Raw genomic sequence first — 27,643 nt, 5'->3', positions numbered from 1 at the left:
ATTAATAGCTGCAGCTGCTCCAGCCGTAGCAAAAGCAGCCGCGTTAGGTGCTGTTGGAACAGCTGCTGGAATGGCACTAAAGAAAGCAACAGGGCAAGGATACAAAAAAAAGGGACGCGGCTTAAGATTGCCAGGATCTCGTTGGGGGAGAGGCCTAAGGCTTCCAGGATCATTTTGTTAGACGTTACAGCATCAAATTTTGATTTACTTGATGCTGCTAAAAAATTAAAAATATCTGCCTTTAGAGGTGTTTTTATGCGAGATCAATTACCGAAACAACCAAACAAACTAGAAACAGGTATTATTAATCTCGATGAACGTTCTGGACCTGGTACTCATTGGGTATCATACGCGGTTGATCCACGTGGAATTGTTTATTTTGATTCGTACGGGTTAGCTCCACCTGTTGAATTTATCAAGTATGTCGCACCACTTCACGCAACAACCAGAGTTTGGTATTCAACGCTACCCACACAAACAATGACAGATCCGCCAATATGCGGCCGTGAAGTAATTAATGTACTCGACGCTATATCAAAATCATCCAGGCCACCACATAAAGTCGTGCACGATTATACAAGCAACCGATTTGTTGCGTGTAAAGCATTTTAAACAACGGGTCTTATTATAATGGTTGACATTTACGGAAGATCTTCACGCGTTAAGAAAAAGCCCGGCGACGTTGATCTGTCGAAGTATGTGACTAAGGATGACCTTGCTGATATCATGAACCTGGCTGGAGTTGACCCAGATGAAGTTGTTATTTTTCAGGATCGATATGGTAAACTAAAAACCAGCAATATCAAATGGAATGATATAGTCCGGCGAGTACTTGGTGCAGTTATGGATAATATTCCCGTGTTTACTGACGGTGGTAGAATCAGAGATTCAAGTATGTCACTTAAAACCATCAGAGATGAAATTGCAAAAAGTGTTGCTAATCGCGTGAGAAACACCGGTGACACAATGATGGGTGAACTTAGCATGAACGGGAACAAAATAGTAGTTTTAAGAGATCCAACATCTGACGAAGACGCAGCAACAAAAAAATACGTCGACGTCAACTATGACACCGTAGACGGTAAATTATCCACGTTACGGGCCGAATATGATGTTCACGTAACTGGTTTTTTGAGGCTTCGAAGAAATTTTCAAAAAACCGATGATTCCATTGATAAGTTCTTTGGCACTCCTCCAGTCATCAACATGAAACTTTCTGATATCAAAACTGACCTAGACACGATCAAACAAACACAGCAAGACATCATAGCGGGAATTCCTGAGATTATCAATAAAACCAATTTGATTAAAATTTCAGCTGGAATAACTCCCGGGCATATCACAAACATCGTATGCACGGTATCATCGGGATTTGCAACATGGTCGCAGCAAAATAATACTATCAAATATACCGCAACAGTCACTGGCGTGTACAGGCTGTCTGTGTTTAGTGCTGCAAAATTTGAAATATTTACAACGTTTCCATGGCGTCATTCCACCGACAGGTTTTCCGGGGTTGTATCTGTTGTATTAAATAACGGAACCGAAGAAATATTTATTCTGGAAGCAGCTGATAAGAAATTAACCACAACATCCTTCTGGTGGTGTTTGGAATTTGTAGCTGAAACACCTCAATTGGTTACTGCATAAAAATATATATGGACGGTGCACAATACAGGTACAATCAAGCGCGTGAATGGCAGGCGGCGCTAAAAGATCAAGTCGATCAATATACAGTAAAAGTAAAAAAATATCGACGACGATTGGTTATCGTTGATGTGATTGTTTATTCAGTATCCGCTGTTGTTGCTGGAACCGGTGTAATATTATCAGCGTTGACAACGATGGCACCAGTAGCTGTGACTATTTGTATTTCAGCAGCAACAACTATTGCAGGTGTGCTTAATATCATCACAAAAAAATATGTACTTGCACGAACGAAAAATTATCCGATTACAAAATAAAATTACATACAGCGACGGTAGCATACTCGAAATTATCCTCGTTGTTATCAGCGAGTCTCAGTGATGGAATTATATCTGATTTCGAATTTTCAATGATAACCAAAATATACGATGAAGGTATTAAAGATACAAGTATCAATAATGACAGAATTACTCCAGCAGATCGTGACCAACACAACTCCGCCAAAGATAACGATGATCTCGGTAAGTTCAATTAATCCTGAATTTAGTGTTAATTTTCCTACTGCAATTCCAGTAAAAGAAATAGCACTAGCACAATTACGAGTATATTACAGCTGGCCAAATATCAGATCAAAATCATTTAATGGTACACCAGCAAATAATTCGCTTATATTTGCTAACAACAACAAACCCGATGGAACACCTGACTGGGTTGTTGTTGGAATACCAACTGGCAGTTATGAGATTGAAGAGATCAGTGAGGAATTTGCGCGTAGAATAAAATCAATAACGGGAAAAGAAGCAAAAATATCAATTAATGTTCATGAACCCACCCTGTCCTCGACGATTGAAATAAACTCGCCTGATTATGCCGTTGATATTTATCAATCCACGATAAGATCCGTACTAGGTTGGCCTGAAATATCACCGCCGATAACACCGATACCACCAGAACCGAAAAAGTCTGATTATGTCACGGATAGGCAATCATATCATGAAATTAATCCATCATACGGGGAAAAACTATGTATTTTTAAAAATAAATCAATGCTCAGCAAGGTTTTAATTCACGATTTTGATGAGTTATGGGCTTTTAAAAATTCCGGGGAAAGAGCAAATAGTTTTGCTATTTATCGGAGTGATATTATTGAATATTTTCAGGAAATCAATCAAGAATGTAAAAAACAACTAGATCAACTAAATCAATATTTTAACGAACATTTTTTTGACATATCAGCGTCATCGCGTGAAAAAATCATCACGCGTGTGGAAATATTAAATCAGCTTATATCAGATATGGAATATATTAATAACCGAATAGTTCAAACGATGCTTAGTTTAGAACCATCTGAAAATTTTTTTGGCGGTAAATGGTTAGAAAAATATAAATTAACAGAAGCCGATGTACCAAATTTTAAATTTCCCGGATATAGTGTAACCGAGTTAAGAAAATCTGTCAGTGATGTCATTGATGAGTTTTTTCCTAAAATACTCGATGGATGGAGAAAATTAATTCCACCAGCAATTGTTCTTAGATATGATAATGATCCACATGGCGGCGGAAGACACATATCTCCGGGAATCGTTAATATAACACCGACGGTCGCGGTCAATCTGGTTTGTGACGTAATCGATGGCAGCTATCAAACAGATCTCGGAAGATCAAATCAGGCTCAACAAGGATACATCCTGTACACGTTCACACCACAAGTTCCCCCTGGAAGTTTAATCGTGCAAGAACCAACTAATCCTGTGTATCTGCGGTGTCACAATAATATGTTAACACGAATCAATTTTAAACTCACAGACCACCTTAATAGCTTAATTGACATACGTGGAGAAGAACTTGTGATAAATCTGTATGTAAAGTCGTAAGACTTTATCGTAGATCTTTATGTAATGGAGGGTTTTTTACACACGAGAATTTCTTAACAGTTAGAAGAACATTTGTAACAGAGATCAGACTCAAATTCGATCAACTTAAAAAAAATAAAAAAAAAAATATTTTATTATTACTGGCACAAATTTGTGTTTGGTACAAATTAATCGGCCTAGGCAACTAAAAAAAAGCTGGTCGATGAAAGTAAAAATTAAAATTTCTATCACAAAAAAAAAATAAGATTTATTAATTTTCCTGATTTTTATTATTTTTTTTACTGAAATTGTACGAATTACTTGATTTTGACTACCAACTACCCCGTCAGAAACATAAAAATGCACGAATTACTTGATTTTGACTACCAACTACCCCCTCAGAAACATAAAAATGTACGAATTACTTGATTTTGACTACCAACTACCCCGTCAGAAATAAGAAATTTTATTTATTATAAATTAAATTTATTTATTAATAATATTATTTTTACTGAGATTTTTATTTTTTTTTACTAAAATACAATGAAATTGCTCAATTTTCCTGATTTTGACTACCAACTACCCCGTCAGAAATCAAGTAATTCGTGCATTTTTCTTTGATTTTGACTACCAACTACCCCGTCAGAATCAAGTAATTCGTGCATTTTTCTTGATTTTAGTAAAAAAAAAATAAATCTTCAGTAAAAATAATATTATGAATAAATAAAATTAATTTATAATAAATAAAATTTATTAGGAACAATTTGACAAAGTTAGAATTTTCTTGATTTTGACTACCAACTACCCCGTCAGGATCAAGTAATTCGTGCATTTTTCTTGTATTTTGTAAAATAAATATCAATTTTTTCTTATTTCTGACGGGGTAGTTGGTAGTCAAAATCGCGTATTTGTGAAAAAATATTATTTTTCCCTGATTTTTATTTATTTTTATTTCTGAAAATTTGATCATTTTACACTACACGTGGTCAGCGTTGACATGGACCCCAGTTACCAAAACTTTCATTTTCATTATCACCAGTAACGAAGTTACTTTGGATCGTTTCACCAGTAACGAAGTTACTCTGGATCGTTTCACCAGTAACGAAGTTACTCTGGATCGTTTCACGATCTAACATAATTTTTCTTAATAGTCTTATGCGAGTACTAATCGTTTTCTTTGCCTCATACTCGTGGGATAATAACGATTTAATTCTTTCTACGGCGGCAGAGAGAGGAACGAACTCCTTCACATGATCATCTTCTACGGTAGCTAGCGACTGAAACATTGCCGCCTGAATCCGCTTCATGAGCCTGTATTCAGATGATAGTGTGTGTGTCCCCTGGGTTTTATGTTCTTGTAAAATCTCAAAGTCAGAAACTATTTTTTCAGGATTAAGTTCATCAGATATATTAATTCCATCTTTTTTCAATTTTTTAATAGCAACAATTACATCATTGATATTTTCATGGTTCATTATATAATATATAAATCTTTAAAATAAAAAAAAAATATCCCTAGAACCCCCATCGAGTGTTTAGCGAGTTCGTTGGGATGTTTCAGGGACAGCACAACCAAGAACTCGTAGCTTGCCACCGCAATCTACCAAGTTCATTAGGCAAATATTCCCTCTACGACAGCCCCTAACCCGCCAAACAACGGTCTAGAAGGCCCAAGAGGGAGGACGGCACAATCCTCATTAAACTCGTAGCTTGCCACCGCAATCTACCAAGTTTAGAGGATATACACATAACATATAACTAACTAAGGACGGCACAAGGACAGCACAATCCTCATTAAACTCGTAGCTTGCCACCACAATCTACCAAGTTTAGAGGATATATACATAACATATAACTAACTAAGGACAGCACAATCCTCATTAAACTCGTAGCTTGCCACCGCAATCTACCAAGTTTAGAGGATATACACATAACATATATACAATGAAATGGATATATACAATGAAATGGATATATACAATGAAATGGATATATACAATGAAATGGTTATATACAATGAATGAAGAGCCCCTATCGAGTGTATTAGCGAGCTCAGATTATGAATGAAGAGCCCCTATCGAGTGTATTAGCGAGCTCAGATTATGCATTGGACGGCACAAACATATAACCTAACTAAGGACAGTACAAACATATACGCTCAGCAAAAATCCCACCCACAATAATTAATCCAGTGGGTGATACGAAAATATGTATCAACCACAAGTCAATATTGTGGTTGAATTTTGCTGAGCGGGGGGTTTTTTGCGGTTCCCCCACTATTATAAAAATCGCAATTATGCGCACACCACCGACGAATTGTCAGCCATGGGGGTTCGATCCTGGACCGCGAGCGTCACAGTCCAATACCATACTGATTGAGCTATCAAACCTTGTTACGAACATATGTTTCGGAAGTTAATATATAGTTAAGCTATATAGCTAAGGAACCAATATTTACACTAAAACAGCGGTTTCTGAATAATAACAGTTTCTGAATAATAACAGTTTCTGAATATAAAACAGTTTCTGAATAATAACAGTTTCTGAATATAAAACAGCGGTTTCTAAATAATAACAGTTTCTGAATATAAAACAGCGGTTTCTGAATAACAACAGTTTCTGAATATAAAACAGTATTTTTCCTAAGCAGACTGCGAATCAATAATAACAGTGGCATGAACACACCTGCAGATCGATTACCATGACAACGGTTTCTGTTCTGTACCTACACAGCTTCCTTGCGGATCAATAACATTATCATGATTTCTCGTAATGTTGTATGATGGGAAATATTTAAAAACCATAAATAATACTTCTACGAGTAATTAATTACGATGTAATTAGTTAAACTGACTAATTACGATCATAAAAAATCAAAAATCTACGAAGAAAACTATATATTACAAAGTAATCTCCCTTTTATATAATCAAAATTCAGTAGTGTATGGAGGACCTACTGTGACATAAATTAAAAAAATTAATTCAATGTGGTGATGATAATTATTGATACTGAAAGGTAATTTTCTGTTTATATTTTTTCGAGAAAGCGGTTTTATATATATTTTCTGCCACTCTTTGTACTGATTGTGGGTGAATATCAAAATATTTCGCAGCAGAAGATATTGAACGAAATATAACTTTTTCGCCAGTTTCTATGTTTGTGGAAATTACCGCCCTCTTTCCGATTGTCTTACATCTTCCTGTATTACCACATGCAGAGTTCACGCTTCGAGTGACAACACGAAGGTTGTGTAGGGAGTTATTTTGAGTATCCCCGTCAATATGATCAATAACAAGACCGTCATTGATCATCCCATTATGACATTCATACGTAAATCTATGACATAGATAATGTTTTCTCTCTCCAGCAGTAAACCTTAGATAACCATGATTATTAACCCTTTACCTCATAGAGCATAGTGACAAAGTGCAGCACGCTATAAATAGAACACCTGTTACCTAGCAGACCGCATCCGCATAGGCATGCCTGTGAATTGTTAAGCAATGTAGTGGTGTTAACGTTTAACAGCAGTTTTAACCATTTTCTGTTTTAGGTAGACATCTATTATATATGGAAAAATTGAAGAGTAAAGTCCGATTGTTATAGCTGTGTACTTATTTTTCACGGAAGAATATTCTATGTGCTTCAAAATCATGAGAGAACTCGTTCACCGTCATGTCCGTGAGGCCGCGTGACCGACCGTAGCTGCCATTTCCCATACTCGAAATTTACATGTTTTTCGTCTGCATCTACATCACTAAGTAATCTGAATTTGATAATCAATAAAAACTAATTGCTGCTTACATAAATATCAGAGCCTTTACCTTAGTTACTGAATCTTTCGTGGTTGTGATTCTACTCGTGAAAACTTCGTAAGTACTGAATGAAATCCTGCCTGTGAACTGTTAAGCAATTTTGTGTGTTACGTTTAACAACAATTTTAACCATTTTACATTTTTGGTACACATATATTATATGTGGACAAATTTAAGAGCAATGTCTGATTGTTATAGCTGTGTAATTATTTTCCACAGAAGAATTTTTTTATGTGCTTCAAAATCTTGAGAGAACTCGTTCACCGTCATGTCCGTGAGGCCGCGTGACCAACCGTAGCTGCCATTTCCGATACTCGAAATTTACAAGGTTTTCGTGTGCGTCTATATCACTAAGTTATCTGAATTTGATAATTTATAAAAACTAATTGCTGCCTACATTAATATCAGAGCCTTTACCTAATTTATTGAATCTTTCGTGGTTGTTATTCTAATCGTGAAAACTTCGTACGTACTGAATGAAATCCGCGGCTGCCATTTTGGAGAGTGGATATTACGACCCAGTTACTTTAAATAGCAGATATCGACCAGTGCATGAATAGCGACCACGTGATCTGACGTAATTGTCATTCGCAGAAATGAATGTAGTATGTAATAGGGGGGTTTTCCTCGAAGGTGGCGCTACGAAAACTAGCTCAAAATGGCTGATGTTTACAGCAGGCGTCAAAAGGCGCTTCTATGCGAATCTTGCAGAGGCGTCAAAAGGCGCTTCCATGCGAATGGAGTAGAGGCGTCCAAAGATGCTTGTATGAGGTAAAGGGTTAATACAACCAACTTGTCTCTTCAACTTGCAGTGTCTGATGATACCATTAATATTTGATTCATAGTTTGTTATGACAGGATGTGGGACAAATATATTTTGCTCCATTATAATAATATTATTCGTTTAAATCATTGTTTGTCTGAAATCTTGATATATAATCCTCCACGGATTGTATAGCGTTTTCACCGCTATTATTTTTTTTGTCATAATATCTTTTAAGTTCTCTGAACCGTTTTCCGCCGCACTTTCCACATAATTCTGTTTTTCCTCGCACTCCAATACCACACCGCAGACACGGTATTGGTCCTAGACTTCCTCGTCGTATGTTTTGTAAGTGCATCCAACAAAATTCCTTTCTGCAGGATTTGTTGCATCGATTTACTGAGCCGATCATCAACCATCTGCATTGAGACATTGTATATATATATATATATATATATATAATTTTCTTTATTTAAATATTTGTTTTAATTATATGAACGAGTTTGAGAGATTATCCCAAACTAGGCCTGTTAAATATAAATTCAACCTTGACAGATTATCTTCTGACTTGCCAGTGCGAGATTTGGTTGATCCGAAAAATAAAAGTCTGATCTCGAAAATTCACGACGCCAAGAAAGAATTTTATACGGATGGTGCATCTCATACATGGTCAACGTTCAAGATCATACGCCTTGACGGAGTCAAGAAAGCTGACAAAGTCAGTGTCGACAAAGTCACGGACGCCACAATGAACGACAAGCGAGCGGCAACTATCATTAACTACATCGCTGAATACGAGGGCAATCAAAAATATTTCTTCATTGTAAAATTTATTGTATTAACAGAAACAGGTAGTTGGATTATCCGTGACAAATATGATCCTGTCCTTGGCAATAATAAAACTGTCATATTAAGTAAAAATTCCAGACCGGGTCTACTGACGGGTATTGACAAACCGTATTATGAGCGAGCATATCCTGTAACAGCGGTTATTTATGGAATCTATGAGATAAATAAAAAACCCAATGTTGATAAACTAGCGCCGATGAAATTTTCAAGGTTAAATTGTGTAGCCGAACGAGTAATAGAACACTTTACAAACGCGATGCGTGGAAATGGATTAACTGATTTAAGGCGCGAAAAAATAAACTCGTGGGCTGATTCAGTTAAGGATACCGGTGCTACAATAAAAGATGTTGCTGAGTTAGGAAAAATATTAAATTTCCAATAACCGTATCGACAATAACGGGAGAAGTACTGTACCAATTGAAATATAAATCGAAGGGAGCTCCAATAAATATTATCGATCGTAACGCGGACGCATGGACTAACGCAGTAACAATATTTCCACGTGATCGAACTGTTAGATTTTACTCCCCAGATAATTCTGGGGCAGATAATTCTGATGGAGGCATGTTTGATTTTATCAACGAAATAAGTAAAACCGATCCTGTATCAGTATGGTTATTTAAAAGTAATGAAGAAGGTGAATTTGATCAGTTTGTCAAACCAAACGGTGAAATATATCGAACAGAATCCCTCCATGACGAGATGAAAAATCTTGCAAAGTTTTTACAGTGCAAGTACGCGGAAAATACTGACAAATTACTAACTAATTGTTTTACCGTTCCATCTGTTGCGGCTCATTTCGTCAGAGAACGAAATTCATGGAAACCAACACGATTTGATTTACTCGAGAATGTACGCGCAAGTTGCGTCGAATATGGACATGGCGGATTATGGAATACCAAATACAATTACAATGATGTTATTTCGGTTGATATGGTTGCATGTTATCCAGGAAGTTTTCTGGGATACGGAGATTGTTCTGTGTACTTTGAAAGATTTGGTCACCCTACAAACGAGATGACGCGAGTGGCAATTAATGGACCATTACCTGATTTTGATCTGACTGGATTCGCCTGTATTGAATCATTCGAGTTTAACGAAAATCTTCACAAGATTTGTTATGTTTGGTTTGGTAGACATTTTTGTGAAAAACGTTGGGCACCTATAGTTTTGTTACGATATATGCTAGATTGTGCGATACTGACATCGTTGGTGGTCAGTGAGGCAATTATATCATATCATGCACAGACCAAAGTTTGGTTGCCCATGTCAGATTCTGAAGTTATCAGCGAGTTTAAGGAAAAATATCCCGATGTTTCCGAAGATGATATTCCTAATAAACTCAAAACCGCAAAAGATCTCGGTAGAAAAATTATAGGTAAATTTACTCAAGGTGGTGCATATGATTATAAAAGACATCACGCACGATTAATTTTAGATGATGCCGAGTACGATTTTATAATCGCTGACACAAGGCGAAAAATATATTTGTAAATCGAGAAAGTGTTTATTTATCCGACGGAACAAAATTAGGTACGATCGTTAGTTACATAAATGATGTATCCCCGCAATATACTCATCTAAGATCTTCCATGCTGGCTTATGTTTCTATAAATTTATTATCGATGATTAATAGATTTCCTGAGACCGCAGTCAGAGTCGCAACCGATTCGTTTTATATTTCAAGTAAATATTTAGAATCTGTTATGAAATTTACAAGTAATGATGAACGATGGGGTTCGTGGAGAATAAAAAAGGAACTATTACACAATTACACAGAATCAGCAGATGTTCCAATGAGAGATTTTTATCATAAGGGTATTAAAATATCAGAAATGTCGAAAGCACCATCGTTGAGTGATCCAATAACCAGATATAAGACAGTATATCTCAATGGACCTGGTGGATGCGGCAAAACAACTCGAACGATTAATGTTTTTAGAAATTCAGATATAATCGTGCTGACACCCACACATAGACTTGCACATGAGATGAAACAGCGGCAAGTACAATCGTGTACGTATCATAGTTTCTTTCGGTGGCGCGGAGATACATGGACTCCTGAACGGATGGGAGAAAAATATATACCTAAAATAATTATTTGGGATGAGATATGCACGGTGTCATTGGATACATTAAAAACGTTTCTTGATTGGTTGTTGACGAAAAATACCGCTATAATAATGTGTGGCGATCATGGTCAACCGCCGCCTTTTGTTGGACCATCTCCACATGATTGGTTAAAACATTTCGTTGATTATTACGAAGAAATAGATGATGATCATAGAGCTCTTGATGCAAATTTGAGGGAGTTTAAAAAATTAATCAGATTACAATCAAACAAAATTCAGTGTGAAATAATATGTGGAGTGATCTCAGAGACATCAATGAGTGATTTTTTGAATTTATGGAGACCCACCGATTTGATCGTAGCAAGTAGAAAAATAATCAGAGACGCTTTACAACAACAGTTATTTCAGCTGCATAAAGAAAAATACTCAGAATTACCCGTACCGTTGTGTTATAGACCATCAGATACACGAAAACAGAATATTAATGTTGATATTCCAGGACCCTTGACAGAGTCAAGGAAACAGAATCTCGTATTAAATGATATTGTCGCCGTTGATATCAGTGTGGTCGAAGATGCAATACACGCTGACAAATCTCCATGGGTGTTGGGATACGCTATGACAATCCACTCGTCTCAGGGATTAACTATTTCTGATACACGAGTCTGGATTGTAGACGATCGCATCAAGTGGTCAAATTTAGTTTATTTAGCGGTATCGAATGTCAGAAATATATCTCAATTACGTAGAATTATAATTCCTGAAATCGTTGATAAATTTAACATCATCGATGATGATATAATAAGAAAAAAATTAATCGGATACAAACAATCTGATAAAAAAAATAAACGTGACTTTGATCTTGATGTTGAATTTATTATTGAGTTAAAACAGCAGCAGAATAATCATTGCACCAGTTGTAATTGTATAATGTTATGGCGATATTCGAGTAATGATTCAAGACAATTTACCGTAGATAGAAAAGATAATAGTCGCGGTCATACACGAGAAAATACCATGTTAACCTGTCTTGAGTGTAATCGACGTAGAGGCGCTAGCGCCTTGAGTGCAGGCACCCTTGGCGCTAGTGCTAGTTAAGTGATCGAAATCACTGAAGTGATCGCGGTGGTAGTTGTGTATCCGCGGGAATTATTTGTAGTTGTTCACGTGTAAATCCACCTTGAGGAGCGGCCGAATCTAATCTGTAGATTGCAGGTCTGGAAACGCCTGCGTTTCTCCCAGTGGATCTTGTCACGGTAGATATTTTGTGTGTGGTAACACTCCAAATAGGATCAGTCGCTCTCGCTTTACCACCTTCAAGTTCACCAGACTCATATAAATATCTAACTGTAACATCACCTAATATTTTTTGTTTTCCAACATCTTTTCGTTGTGTTGGTATATTTTTTTTTGTAATTGCATTAATGAGTTTCATGTTGGTTTTTCGTGTGATCTCATTATTTAATGCAGCTATCACGTTTGGTAATCTTGCCACCCATTCGCGAGATCTTTTATCCTGAATAAATTCCCTCGCGTATTGATATCCAAATAACCGCTCAGCAAGTGTTCGATTAAATCGCTCAACAATTGCTTGATCACGATGAATTGCAGTATGACCTCGTCGTATTTTGGTATTATGTCGTTTCATCAGCGATGATACTGGACCAAGAAATTCCTTACCAGGATCAACCTGTAGTAGCTGCGGCCATCGCAGACCACCTTGTGGTCCGAGTCCTCGTTGATAAATTCGTTCAAACGCATCGGCTACTTCAGATGATGTTTTCGATGATAGCGGCTCTGCTTCTTTATATCTACTTGCAACATCAACTACGGTTAACGTGTACTTGTACGTTTTTCCACGTACAGTATCATGCGGTAAAAACAGAATATCAGCTTGATGAACTTCATTAGGAACACTGACATCGAAATACGCGTACTGAATTTGTTTAGGACGTGGTAGATAAATTTGCCATATTGCTTGTTTGGATAACCACGCTTTAGCAGTAGAATGTTTAACCGCTGCTGCATCAGCAAGTTTACCAATTGCTGCTTTGCCTCTCCAGTATCCTCTTGGTGAATAATAAATTAATTCCATTATATATTACCAGCCCCTAGCGCTAATTTACCTTTCATCGAGGATCTTACTAACCAATTAGCTAATGATTCTCTAATATTTTTATTTTTTATAGAATTTAATGCATGAATTAATTTTACATCTGCAATATGCCTATGTTGTAGATTTTGACTTTTATAAGCTACATCATGAGCATGACAAGCTCGATCAATAGCGTTTATTGGTTCCTCGCCTGGTTTTGGTTGATCTTGATTATCGAGCCTGATATCGAGTCGAGTACCAGGACCGCAATAATTATATCCTGGTAGATGTTTTTCTCCACTGTATTTAGCCCATGGAGCACCTGGAAACTTTGACATCAAATTAGCAATATCACTACCGCGTTTATTAGGTAAAAACGAAAATTTCTTTCTACCGCATATAGAACATTTTCCACCGTACGCTATTTTTTTATTTTTTGTTGTAACCGTAGCTAAATCAGTGGTTGGAGTTTTAACTTTACAGCGTAAACAATATAGAGTCATGTTATAACATATATGGATATAATTGATTTCTCAGCAACTCGGCAACGAGAGCCAGTTAAGCATCATCATGCGCTACCGAATTCCATCAGAATGATTATCATAGGACCATCTGGATCGGGTAAGACGCAATTATTACTTAATCTGATAATGAGATGGTTGAAATGGGATAAATTATATTTAGTAGCACCATCCGTTGATGATCAACGATGTTATGATGTACTTAAAGATTTCAATGAAAACGCACGATTACTGGATGAAGATAATGATGTTATAGAGTTTATAACCGATATTGATGAAGCACCATCCGTAGATTCCATAGACGGATTTATTAATAATTTAGTTGTATACGACGATGTGATGCTAGATAAACAATCAAATCCAGCCAGAATATTTTCCCGAGGTAGACACAAAAATACAGACGTGATCTATGTTACTCAACGATATACACAAATTCCGAAGGTGATCAGAGACAACTGCAACATTTTAGTTGTGTTTAATGGCGTAGACACACACACGTTGCGAAATATTCATCAAACTTGGTGTGGTGGTGACATGGATATAATTAAATTCAAAAATTTCTTCTCACGAGCGCAAGCTACTCCGCATGGATTTATAACAATAAATTTACATGATCCAAGAACAAGATATCGTGTGGGTCTTGATAAAATATTTGGGTAACAGGGGTGATGATAAAATTAAATTGAATTAAATAGATATCATTAATATAATGAACAACTGTGCGTGGCTGCGTCAAGGAACAACAGATAAATGCAACAAAAGGTGCCGTGGAGAATATTGCAAGAAACATAATTATCTTATAAAGAAAAACCTTCATGCTGGTCCACGAAGTTGTGTTGGATGTAACAACGGCGTTAGAGGATTATATCAGATTTGCAAAAATTGCGGTGGAGATCGATATCGAAGTTTGATGAACTATTACAGAAAAAGAAAGAACATAAATCCAAAAATAGAAAAACCACCATCAGAACTTGAATATTACTTGAAACATAGAACAAATTCCGAAGATTCAGATGAAAATGAAACAGATGAGGAAAAACGACAGCGAGAACGCGTTGAAAACTATTCATCAAACTTGGTATGGTGGTAAATTAATAGCAGCAGAGAGGGTGCCTACCAATGTTGGTCGTCAAAAAAATAAACAAGAAATAAATAAACACGTAGAGTACTTTATTTTTTCAGCTACTATTTCGAACTGAGGTTTTATTAGTACAATCGTCCATTACAGAAATAAAACATCTCAAGGAAAAGTTTATTTGTAAAAATCTTGACCTTTCTACGAGATGATTTTATTTGTTTGTTTTATTTGTTTTGTCGGAATTCTATGGTCTGTTCACCCTCTCTGCTGCTCTCTCTCTCTCTCTCTCTCTCTCTCTCTGTACTTATTACGTACAATGTAAAATTGCTTTCACTCCGAACTTTAGGGAAAAGTTTGCTCTACTTGTGATACAGAGACTATCAATATACTAGAACAGCAGTAGTTAAAAGCAACAGCGGTTTATAAACATTCAAACTCATCAGCTTACCCAGCATGTAAAGCTGAGCATTAAATGATACTAAATCATCACTATGAATATCCCACCCAATAAAGATTAAAATTAATACTGCACATAATAATACAATACGTGTGCAATAACTTATATTTATATGCGAACAATTCAAAGTGAAATATCTAAGACATAATGGAATTAATGTGTTTAATCCAGAAAAATTAATAATTGTTGCTCACAGAAGGTTAAACCATTTAGTGTATTGAAGTAATCACAAAAATACCGCACATTTTTCATGTTAATGTTAAAAATAATACATAATTCAAAATGCCGATCCATAGTTTAAGGAACAGAAACTGTACCATTTTTTAACGACAAATTAAAATGTTCCCACTCTATTACAAAATAAATAATATTTCCCTTATACACATTAATGTATAGTATATATGTTATGAGATGTGGCAGACAACTTTAGATAGCTTTTTATGTCTCATGCAGGATATGGGATAGTCAGTCACACCCATACTTCTAGTATGGATGCTGATATGAGTCATCTATGATATATCAAATGGAAAATATACCTTTGTAGCATCACATTTCTCAGCTTGTCCTTAGCCGCTGACTCATCTACACACCTTTATCAGAGGAATGGTCATGTGAACATCTTTTTGACTATCAGGTAACAAGGCCCATTTGTAAAAGTCCATATAATTACCAAAATCAGCCGAAATCTACACTAATCTGCAAACAAAGTTAACAAAAAAAAAGAGAAAAAAGTTACAATGAAGAATGATATTTCAAGCACAAATGAACTATAATGACATTATGGTCAGCTGTTAAAACTTTCATCGATCCAACAACTTTACCCATGAACAGTTATGCTGGCAATAATAATATTCTGATAATGATGTTAGGGGTTGTCCATAAAGCACATATGCAAACAATTGGTGATTTTTTACCCCCTTTCCCATTACTCATTGCAAAGCATACATTTTGTATCCACCCTTGTGTAAGTACATTGCTGAGTCACCACCCCTTTTCCAAGAATAGCTGGGACAACTGAATTTTAAAAGATAAAGTTATTAGTAACCAATGCTTTTCTATGGCAAATGTAAATATTTATCTCTAATAATAGTTTTAAACAAGTGACAGCAGCTAATATTTAGCTGACCTTAACTTTAATAGTCAAATATCAGCCAGTGACTAAAATTTTGATATCAACTTTGGAAAATTGGAATATTATCAGCCTTATCATCATTTGGAATGACTGGACCTCATATTTTTATCATCAGCTTCGATATCATCAAAATCATGAACCATAACAGTTCTTTTCTTGGGTGACAATTTTTGTAAGGTGTGTGTGATCATGTGACCTTTCATGTTGGCTTAGGATGAGTAATTAATTTAAGACACGCTTCTGAATCTCACTCTTATAAAAGTAAAGGACAATAGCTGTCAAAAAGGCAATCCATGTGTCTATCCAAATACAATACTGTCCCAGTCTGGCAAGGTGTGGCTTCACAAATTCGCATGAGGCACCAGGGTCTGGAATGCATAATCTGTCGGGATCATGACATAAAATAACTGGTCATGTCAGAAAATGAAGAGAAAAAAATGTCTTCTGCAAAGTGCACCATGTGCAATAAAACTACAACATATCACACTTCATAATTCTAAGCAGATATTGACTCTGCCTGACATGGCATACCAGCCACTTTGCATCTAAGTCATCTGCTAGTTACGTTTCTGACTTGAGTAGTCTTCATAAACATCACAGTTATCAAGGAATATTGACCCCTATCGCTGCAGAACATACTTAGCAGTTACACAGGCTAATGCTTTTTGAATTTTTTTCAACACCTACCACCTTCACTCAATGAATACATACTTTATGCTCGACCTATTAGTGTCACAGAAAAAAATAAAGTGACAGAATGAACTAATCATGGCATTATCACAAGATTTACCAGTATATACATTATATAATATACAGGTGACCGCTCTGGTGGCTTAGTGGTTAGAGCATCCGCCTCGGATGTGGAAGGTCGTGGATTCAAACCACAACTGAGTCATACCAAAGACTTCAAAAAATGGTACTAACAGCTGCCTTGCTTGGTGCTCAGTATCAAGAGGTTAGTGTTAGGACTGGTTGGCCTGGTGTCAGGATAATGTGACTGGGTGGAAGATGATGCTGCATGTCTGGGGAATGATAAAACAGTGCTAGACATCACTCTAAACTGCCACTGCAGACACTATAGTGATATGACTTAAATTTTTTTAAACCTATGTTACAGATCTAAAACACATACTATAATATACAGGCAAATGTACATTTATATGGACATGTTAATCGTAAAACTTGAACAGTACTGATTGTTATTGTCACCAGATATGGATATGTACTGACAAAGTTATCATTCAACTTAATGCATCCGCTAAACAGACTTCTGATGTTAATGATCAGCTGACTGTAAAATATGAATATGATTACCATCAAGGTTGTAAAATGTTTGTTTTAGGAGATTTTTGGATTGATTTTGGTACGTCTAGGATATGGGAAGATATGATCCAGTATACAGACCCAGCAAAGTCTTTACAACTACTACGGTAACATACATTTGAGTGATGAAGCTGTATAATGTATATTTATCATTTAAGCAGACCAAAAAGGGTCTTAAAACTTGTGTAGTTATGTCACAAAATTTATGAGACTCAGTCAATTCAGTTTTTGCTTTAAAATTATTCAAAATTCGAATTATTTCTTTCCTTTTGTTTTGATTTTCTGTTATCTGCTATACAGGAGTGCTTTGATATTTCAGGTCATAAAGTCTGCAATCAGCAAATAAGTTAATAAAAACAATGACCCTCAAGATATAATTTAAGTCTGTTGTTGTTTGTATTAAAATGAATTTATTTTCCACTATAAATCAGATGGCTGTGAGAAACAAACAATAAACAGACGTTATGTACAGTCCTAGTTGTGAAAGGGGAGTTTGAACATGCTTTAAGCACACATACAATTAACCATGCCAGCAGCAGAGAGGGTGAACAGACCATAGAATTCCGACAAAACAAATAAAACAAACAAATAAATCATCTCGTAGAAAGGTCCAGATTTTACAAATGAACTTTCCTCGAGATGTTTATTTTTGCAATGACTGATTGTGCTAATAAAACCTCAGTTTGAAATAGTAGCTGAAAAAATAAAGTACTCTACGTGTTTATTTATTTCTTGTTTATTTTTTTGACGACCAACGTTGGTAGGTACCCTCTCTGCTGCTCCCCCTGTTACCCAAATATTTTATCAATACCCACACGATATCTTGTTCTTGGATCATGTAAATTTATTGTTATAAATCCATGCGGGGTAGCTTGCGCTCGTGAGAAGAAATTTTTGAATTTAATTATATCCATGTCACCACCACACCAGGTTTGATGAATATTTCGCAACGTGTGTGTGTCTACGCCATTAAACACAACTAAAATGTTGCAGTTGTCTCTGATCACTTTTGGTATTTGTGTATATCGTTGAGTAACATAGATCACGTCTGTATTTTTGTGTCTACCTCGGGAAAATATTCTGGCTGGATTTGATTGTTTATCTAGCATCACATCGTCGTATACAACTAAATTATTAATAAATCCGTCTATGGAATCTACGGATGGTGCTTCATCAATATCGGTTATAAACTCTATAACATCATTATCTTCATCCAGTAATCGCGCGTTTTCATTGAAATCTTTAAGTACATCATAACATCGTTGATCATCAACGGATGGTGCTACTAAATACAACTTATCCCATTTCAACCATCTCATTATCAGATTAAGTAATAATTGCGTCTTACCCGATCCAGATGGTCCTATGATAATCATTCTGATGGAGTTCGGTAGCGCAGGATGATGCTTAACTGGCTCTCGCTGCCGAGTTGCTGAGAAATCAATTATATCCATATATATTATAACATGAATTTATATTGTTTACGTTGTAGAGTTAAAACTCCAACTACTGATTTAGCTACGGTTACAACAAAAAATAAAAAAATAGCGTATGGTGGAAAATGTTCTGTATGCGGTAGAAAGAAATTTTCGTTTTTACCTAATAAGCGCGGCGGTGATATTGCTAATTTGATGTCAAAGTTTCCAGGTGCTCCATGGGCTAAATATAGTGGAGAAAAACATCTACCAGGATATAATTATTGCGGTCCTGGTACCAGACTTGATATCAGGCTCGATGATCAAGATCAACCAAAACCAGGCGAGGAACCAATAAACGCTATTGATCGAGCTTGTCATGCTCATGATGTAGCTTATAAAAGTCAAAATCTACAAGATAGGCATATTGCAGATGTAAAATTAATTCATTCATTAAATTCTATAAAAAATAAAAATATTAGAGAATCATTAGCTAATTGGTTAGTAAGATCCTCGATGAAAGGTAAATTAGCGATTGGGGCTGGTAATTAATAATGGAATCAATTTATTATTCACCGAGAGGATACTGGAGAGGCAAAGCAGCAATTGGTAAACTTGCTGATGCAGCATCGGTTAAACATTCTACTGCTAAAACGTGGTTATCTAAACAAGCAATATGGCAAATTTATCTACCACGTCCTAAACAAATTCAGTACTCGTATTTCGATGTCAGTGTTCCTAATGAAGTTCATCAAGCTGATATTCTGTTTTTACCGCATGATACTGTACGTGGAAAAACGTACAAGTACGCGCTAACCGTAGTTGATGTTGCAAGTAGATATAAAGAAGCAGAGCCGCTATCAGCGAAAACATCATCTGAAGTAGCCGATGCGTTTGAACGAATTTATCAACGAGGACTTGGACCACAAGGTGGTCTACGATGGCCGCAGCTACTACAGGTTGATCCTGGTAAGGAATTTCTTGGTCCAGTATCATCGTTGATGAAACAACATAATACCAAAATACGACGAGGTCATACTGCAATTCACCGTGATCAAGCAATTGTTGAGCGATTTAATCGAACACTTGCTGAACGGTTATTTGGATATCAATACGCGAGGGAATTTATTCAGGATAAAAGATCTCGTGAATGGGTTGCAAGATTACCAAACGTGATAGCTGCATTAAATAATGAGATCACACGAACAACCAACATGAAACCCATTAGCGCGGTCACAAAAAAAAAATATACCAACACAACGGAAAGATGCTGGAAAACAAAAAATATTAGGTGATGTGACAGTCAGATATTTATATGAGCCTGGTGAACTTGAAGGTGGTAAACGAAGAGCGACTGATCCTATTTGGAGTGTTACCACACACAAAATATCTACCGTGACAAGATCCACTGGAAGAAATGTAGGCGTTTCCAGACCTGCAATCTACAGATTAGATTCTGCTGCTCCTCAACGTGGATTTACACGTGAACAACTACAAATAATTCCCGCGGATACACAACTACCACCGCGATCACTTCGGTGATTTCGATCACTTAACTAGCACCCAAGGCGCTAGCGCCTCTACGTCGATTACACTCAAGACAGGTTAACATGGTATTTTCTCGTGTATGACCGCGACTATTATCTTTTCTATCTACGGTAAATTGTCTTGAATCATTACTCGAATATCGCCATAACATTATACAATTATAACTGGTGCAATGATTGTTCTGCTGCTGTTTTAACTCAATAATAAATTCAACATCAAGATCAAAGTCGTGTTTATTTTTTTTGTCAGATTGTTTGTATCCGATTATTTTTTTTTTCTTATTATATCATCATCGATGATGTTAAATTTATCAACGATTTCAGGAATTATAATTCTACGTAATTGAGATATATTTCTGACCCTCGATACCGCCAAATAAACTAAATTTGACCACTCGATGCGATCGTCTACAATCCAGACTCGTGTGTCAGAAATAGTTAATCCCTGTGACGAGTGGATCGTCATAGCGTATCCCAACACCCATGGAGATTTGTCAGCGCGTAATGCATCTTCGACCACACTGATATCAACGGCGACAATATCATTTAATACGAGATTCTGTTTCCTTGACTCTGTCTGTCCTGGAATATCAACATTAATATTCTGTTTTCGTGTATCTGATGGTCTATAACACAACGGTACGGGTAGTTCTGAATATTGTTCTTTATGTAGTTGAAATAACTGCTGTTGTAAAGCGTCTCTGATTATTTTTCTACTTGCTACGATCAAATCGGTGGGTCTCCATGAGTTCAAAAAATCACTCATTGATGTCTCTGAGATCACTCCACGTATTATTTCACACTGAATTTTGTTTGATTGTAATCTGATTAATTTTTTAAACTCCTTCAAATTTGCATCAAGAGCTCTATGATCATCATCTATTTCTTCGTAATAATCAACGAAATTTTTTAACCAATCATGTGGAGATGGTCCAACAAAAGGCGGCGGTTGACCATGATCGCCACACATTATTATGGCGGTATTTTTCGTCAACAACCAATCAAGAAACGTTTTTAATGTATCTAATGACACCGTGCATATCTCATCCCAAATAATTATTTTAGGTATATATTTTTCTCCCATTCGCTCAGGAGTCCATGTATCCCCGCGCCATCGGAAGAAACTATGATACGTACACGATTGTACTTGCCGCTGTTTCATCTCACGTGCAAGTCTATGTGTGGGTGTCAGCACGATTATATCTGAATTTCTAAAAACATTAATCGTTCGAGTTGTTTTGCCGCATCCACCAGGTCCATTGAGATATACTGTCTTATATCTGGTTATTGGATCACTCAACGATGGTGCCTTCGACATTTCTGATATTTTATTACCCTCACGATAAAAATCTCTCACTGGAACATCTGCTGATTCTGCATAATTGTGTAATAGTTCCTTTTTTATTCTCCACGAACCCCATCGTTCATCATTACTTGTAAATTTCATAACAGGTTCTAAATATTTACTTGAAATATAAAACGAGTCCGTTGCGACTCTGACTGCGGTCTCAGGAAATCTGTTAATCATCGATAATAAATTTATAGAAACATAAGCCAACATGGAAGATCTTAGATGAGTATATTGCGGAGATACGTCATTTATGTAACTAACGATCGTACCTAATTTTGTTCCGTCGGATAAATAAACACTCTCTCGATTTACAAATGTATTTTTCGCCGTTGTATCAGCGATTATAAAATCGTACTCGGCATCATCTAAAATTAATCGTGCGTGATGTCTTTTATAATCATATGCACCACCTTGAGTAAATTTACCTATAATTTTTCTACCGAGATCTTTTGCGGTTTTGAGTCTATTAGGAATATCATCTTCGGAAACATCCTTAAGCTCGCTAATAACTTCAGAATCTGACATGGGCAACCAAACTTTGGTCTGTGCATGATATGATATAATCGCCTCACTGACCACCAACTATGTCAGTATCGCACAATCTAGCATATATCGCAACAGAACTATAGGTGCCCAACGTTTTTCACAAAAATGTCTGCCAAACCAAACATAACAAATCTTGTGAAGATTTTCGTTAAACTCGAACGACTCAATACAGGCGAATCCAGTCAGATCAAAATCAGGTAATGGTCCATTAATTGCCACCCGCGTCATCTCGTTTGTTGGGTGACCAAATCTTTCAAAGTACGTAGAACAATCTCCGTATCCCAGAAAACTTCCTGGATAACATGCAACCATATCAACCGAAATAACATCATTGTAATTGTATTTGGTATTCCATAATCCGCCATGTCCATATTCGACGCAACTTGCGCGTACGTCCTCGAGTAAATCAAATCGTGTTGGTTTCCATGAATTTCGTTCTCTGGCGAAATGAGCCGCAACAGATGGAACGGTAAAACAATTAGTTAGTAATTTGTCAGTATTTTCCGCGTGCTTGCACTGTAAAAACGTCGCAAGATTTTTCATCTCGTCATGAAGGGATTCTGTGCGATATATTTCACCGTTCGGTTTGACAAACTGATTAAATTCACCCTCCTCATTACTTTTAAATAACCATACCGATACAGGATCGGTTTTACTTATTTCGTTAATAAAATCAAACATACTCATATCTGCCACAGATAATTCTGTGGGGTAAAATCTAACAGTTCGATCACGTGGAAATATTGTTACCGCGTTAGTCCATGCGTGCGCGTTATGATCGATAATATTTATTGGAGCTCCCTTCGATTTATATTTCGACTGGTACAGTACTTCTCCCGTTATTGTCGCCACGGTTATTGGAAATTTTAATATTTTTCCTAACTCAGCAACATCTTTTATTGTAGCACCGGTATCCTTAACTGAATCAGCCCACGAGTTTATTTTTTCACGCCTTAAATCAGTTAATCCATTTCCACGCATCGCGTTTGTAAAATGTTCTATTACTCGTTCGGCTACACAATTTAACCTTGAAAATTTCATCGGCGCTAGTTTATCAACGTTGGGTTTTTTATTTATCTCATAAATTCCATAAATAACCGCTGTTACAGGATATGCTCGTTCATAATACGGTTTATCAATACCTGTCAGTAGACCCGGTCTGGAATTTTTACTTAATATGATAGTTTTATTATTACCAAGGACAGGATCATATTTGTCACGGATAATCCAACTATCTGTTTCTGTTAATATAATAAATTTTACTCTGAAGAAATATTTTTGATTGCCCTCGTATTCAGCGATGTAGTTAATGATAGTTGCCGCTCGCTTGTCGTTCATTGTAGCGTCCGTGACAGCGTCCTTGACTCCGTCAGTGCGTATAATCTTGAACGTTGACCATGTATGAGATGCACCATCCGTGTAAAATTCTTTCTTGGCGTCGTGAATTTTCGAGATCAAACTTTTATTTTTCGGATCAACCAGATCTCGTACTGGCAAGTCAGAAGATAATCTGTCAAGGTTGAATTTATACTTAACAGGCCTAGTTTGGGATAATCTCTCAAACTCGTTCATATAATTAAAACAAATATTTAAATAAAGAAAATTATATATATATATATATACAATGTCCCAATGCAGATGGTTGATGATCGGCTCAGTAAATCGATGCAACAAATCCTGTAGAAAGGAATTTTGTTGGATGCACTCACAAAACATACGACGAGGAAGTCTAGGACCAATGCCATGTCTACGGTGTGGTATTGGAGTGCGAGGAAAGACAGAATTATGTGGGAAGTGCGGCGGGAAACGGTTCAGAGAACTTAAAAGATATTATGACAAAAAAAATAATAGCGGTGAAAACGCTATAAAATCCGTGAGGGATTATATTACAAGATTTCAGACAAACAATGATTTAAACATATAATATTATTATAATGGAGCAAAATATATTTGTCCCACATCCTGTCATAACAAACTATGAATCAAATATTGATGGTATCATCAGACACTGCAAGTTGAAGAGACCAGTTGGTTGTATTAATAATGTTGGTTATCTTAGATTTACAGTTGGGAAAAAACATTATTTCTGTCATAGATTTACGTATGAATGTTTCTTCGGAGTGATCAATGATGGTCTTGTTATTGATCATATTGACGGGGACACTCAAAACAATAATTTATCCAATTTACAAGCTATCTCTCACAGCGAGAATAATACACGCGGTAATACAGGAAGATGTAAGACAATCGGAAAGAGGGCGGTAATTTCTACAAACATAGAAACCGGTAAAATAATTATGTTTCGTTCGATGCGTTCAGCTGCAAAATATTTTGATATTCACTCGCATTCAGTACAAAGAGTGGCAGAAAATATATATAAAACAGCTTTTTCGAAAAAATATAAGCAGAAAATTATCTTTAAGTATCAATAACTATCATCACAACATTATTAACTATCATCACCACATTATTAACTATCATCACAACATTGAATTAATTTTTTTAATTTATGTCACAGTAGGTCCTCCATACACTACTGAATTTTTGATTATATAAGGGAGATTACTTTGTAATATATAGTTTTCTTCGTAGATGGTTGGTTTTTTATGATCGTAATTAGTCAGTTTAACTAATTACATCGTATAGTGCCGACGAACCTAACTCATTAGACTCATAAGTATTATTTATGGTTTTTAAATATTTTCCCATCATACAACAGATAATGTTATTGATCCGTAGGAAGCTGTGTGTAAACAGAAACCGTTACTCATTGTAATCGACCTGCAGTTGTGTGTTCACTGAACTTACATTCTGGAAAGTTCTTTGACTGGTGCATTAATGCCACCGTTATTATTGATTTTCGGTCTGCTTAAGAAACCAGCTACAAATACAGAAACTATTATTCAGAAACTGTTATAAATACAGAAACTGTTATTATTCAGAAACTGTTATAAATACAGAAACTGTTATTATTCAGAAACTGTTATAAATACAGAAACTGTTAAATACAGAAACTGTTATTATTCAGAAACCGCTGTTTACTGTAAATATTGGTTCCTTAGCTATATATTAACTTCCGAAACATATGTTCGTAACAATGTTTGATAGCTCGATCAGTATGGTATTGGACTGTGGCGCTCGCGGTCCAGGATCGAATCCCATGGCTGACAATTTGTCGGTGGTGCGCATAATTGCGATTTTTATAATAGTGGGGGGAACCGCAAAAACCCCCCGCTCAGCAAAATTCACAAACCACAATATTGACTTGTGGTTGATACATATTTTCGTATCACCCACTGGATTAATTATTGTGGGTGTGATTTTGCTGAGCGTATATGTTTGTACTGTCCTTAGTTAGTGCCGTTTCATTCATAATCTGAGCTCGCTAATACACTCGATAGGGGCTCTTCATTCATTGTATATAACCATTTCATTGTATATATGTTATATGTATATCCTCTAAACTTGGTAGATTGCGGTGGCAAGCTACGAGTTTAATGAGGACTGTGCTGTCCTTGTGCTGTCCTTAGTTAGTGCCGTTTCATTCATAATCTGAGCTCGCTAATACACTCGATAGGGGCTCTTCATTCATTGTATATATGTTATGTGTATATCCTCTAAACTTGGTAGATTGCGGTGGCAAGCTACGAGTTTAATGAGGGTTGTGCCGTCCTCCCTCTTGGGCCTCTAGACCGTTGTTTGGCGGGTTAGGGGCTCTCGTAGAGGGAATATTTGCCTAATGAACTTGGTAGATTGCGGTGGCAAGCTACGAGTTCTTGGCTGTGCTGTCCCTGAAACATCCCGACGAACTCGCTAATACACTCGATAGGTGTTCTAGGGATATTTTTTTTTATTTTAAAGATTTATATATTACATAATGAACCATGAAAATATCAATGATGTAATTGTCGCTATTAAAAAATTAAAAAAAGATGGAATTAATATATCTGATGAACTTAATCCTGAAAAAATAGTTTCTGACTTTGAGATTTTACAAGAACGTAAAACCATGGGGACACACACACTATCATCTGAATACAGGCTCATGAAACGGATTCAATCGGCAATGTTTCAGTCGCTAGCTACCGTAGAAGATGATCATGTGAAGGAGTTCGTTCCTCTTTCTACAGCCGTAGAAAGAATAAAGTCGTTATTATCCCACGAGTATGAGGCAAAGAAAACGATTAGTACCCGTATAAGACTATTAAGAAAAATAATGTTAGATCGTGAAACGATCCAAGGTAACCCCGTTACTGGTGAAACGATCCAAAGTAGTAATTTTGAAGATGACTGAGATATTTGATCAGAAATATTATTTCTGAATTTGATGGGTTAGTAATTTGTTTTTTTTTACTGAAATTTAACAAATTTGTACAAATTTCTTAATTTTGACTACCATTTACCCCATCAAAAGCATAAAATTGTACAAATTTCTTAATTTGAGTACCATTTACCCCATCAAAAACATAAAATTGTACAAATTTCTTAATTTTGACTACCTTTTACCCCATCAAAAGCATAAAATTGTACAAATTTCTTAATTTTACAAATTATTTATTTCTGAATTAATTTATTTATTTACTGAATTAATTTATTTTTTTTTACTAAAATCAAGAAAAATGCACAAATTACTTGATTCTGACGGGGTAGTTGGTAGTCAAAATCAAAGAAAAATGCACGAACTACTTGATTTCTGACGGGGTAGTTGGTAGTCAAAATCAGGAAAATTGAGCAATTTCGTTGTATTTTAGTAAAAAAAAAATAAAAATCTCAGTAAAAATAATATTATTAACAAATAAAATTAATTTATAATAAATAAAATTTGTTAGGAACAATTTGACAAGGTTAGAACTTTCTTGATTTTGACGGGGTAGTTGGTAGTCAAAATCAAGTAGTTCGTGCATTTTTATGTTTCTGACGGGGTAGTTGGTAGTCAAAATCAAGTAGTTCGTGCATTTTTATGTTTCTGAGGGGGTAGTTGGTAGTCAAAATCAAGTAATTTGTACAATTTCAGTAAAAATCAGGAAAATTAATAAATATTATTTTTTTTTGTGATAGAAATTTTAATTTTACTTTCATCGACTAGCTTTTTTAGTTGCCTAGGCCGATTAATTTGTACCAAACACAAATTTGTGCCAGTAATAATAAAATATTTTTTTAAGTTGATCGAATTTGATT

At 35.9% G+C, this 27,643-nt stretch overlaps 1 long non-coding RNA gene across 2 annotated transcripts in view; it reads right to left on the bottom strand.

The window, feature by feature from the left end:
• LOC149772832 (uncharacterized) overlaps window positions 1-27,643 on the bottom strand; it is a 49,754-nt gene that overhangs the window by 13,079 nt on the left and 9,032 nt on the right. The window contains exon 2 of one of the 2 annotated variants that reach the window (XR_016417583.1): window positions 15,688-15,847. This is a non-coding gene — a long non-coding RNA (uncharacterized LOC149772832). Of the gene's footprint in view, window positions 1-15,687; window positions 16,169-27,643 lie in introns of those variants that run through there. The other variant, XR_016417582.1, reaches the window with a different exon arrangement.

This window comes from Sinohyriopsis cumingii, unplaced genomic scaffold (genome assembly GCF_028554795.1).
Source record: "Sinohyriopsis cumingii isolate HCF-2022 unplaced genomic scaffold, ASM2855479v2 utg001110l, whole genome shotgun sequence".
Taxonomy (NCBI): domain Eukaryota; kingdom Metazoa; phylum Mollusca; class Bivalvia; order Unionida; family Unionidae; genus Sinohyriopsis; species Sinohyriopsis cumingii.
Note: the sequence above shows the minus strand (reverse complement) of the source record. Positions and strands in the feature narration are given on the sequence as shown.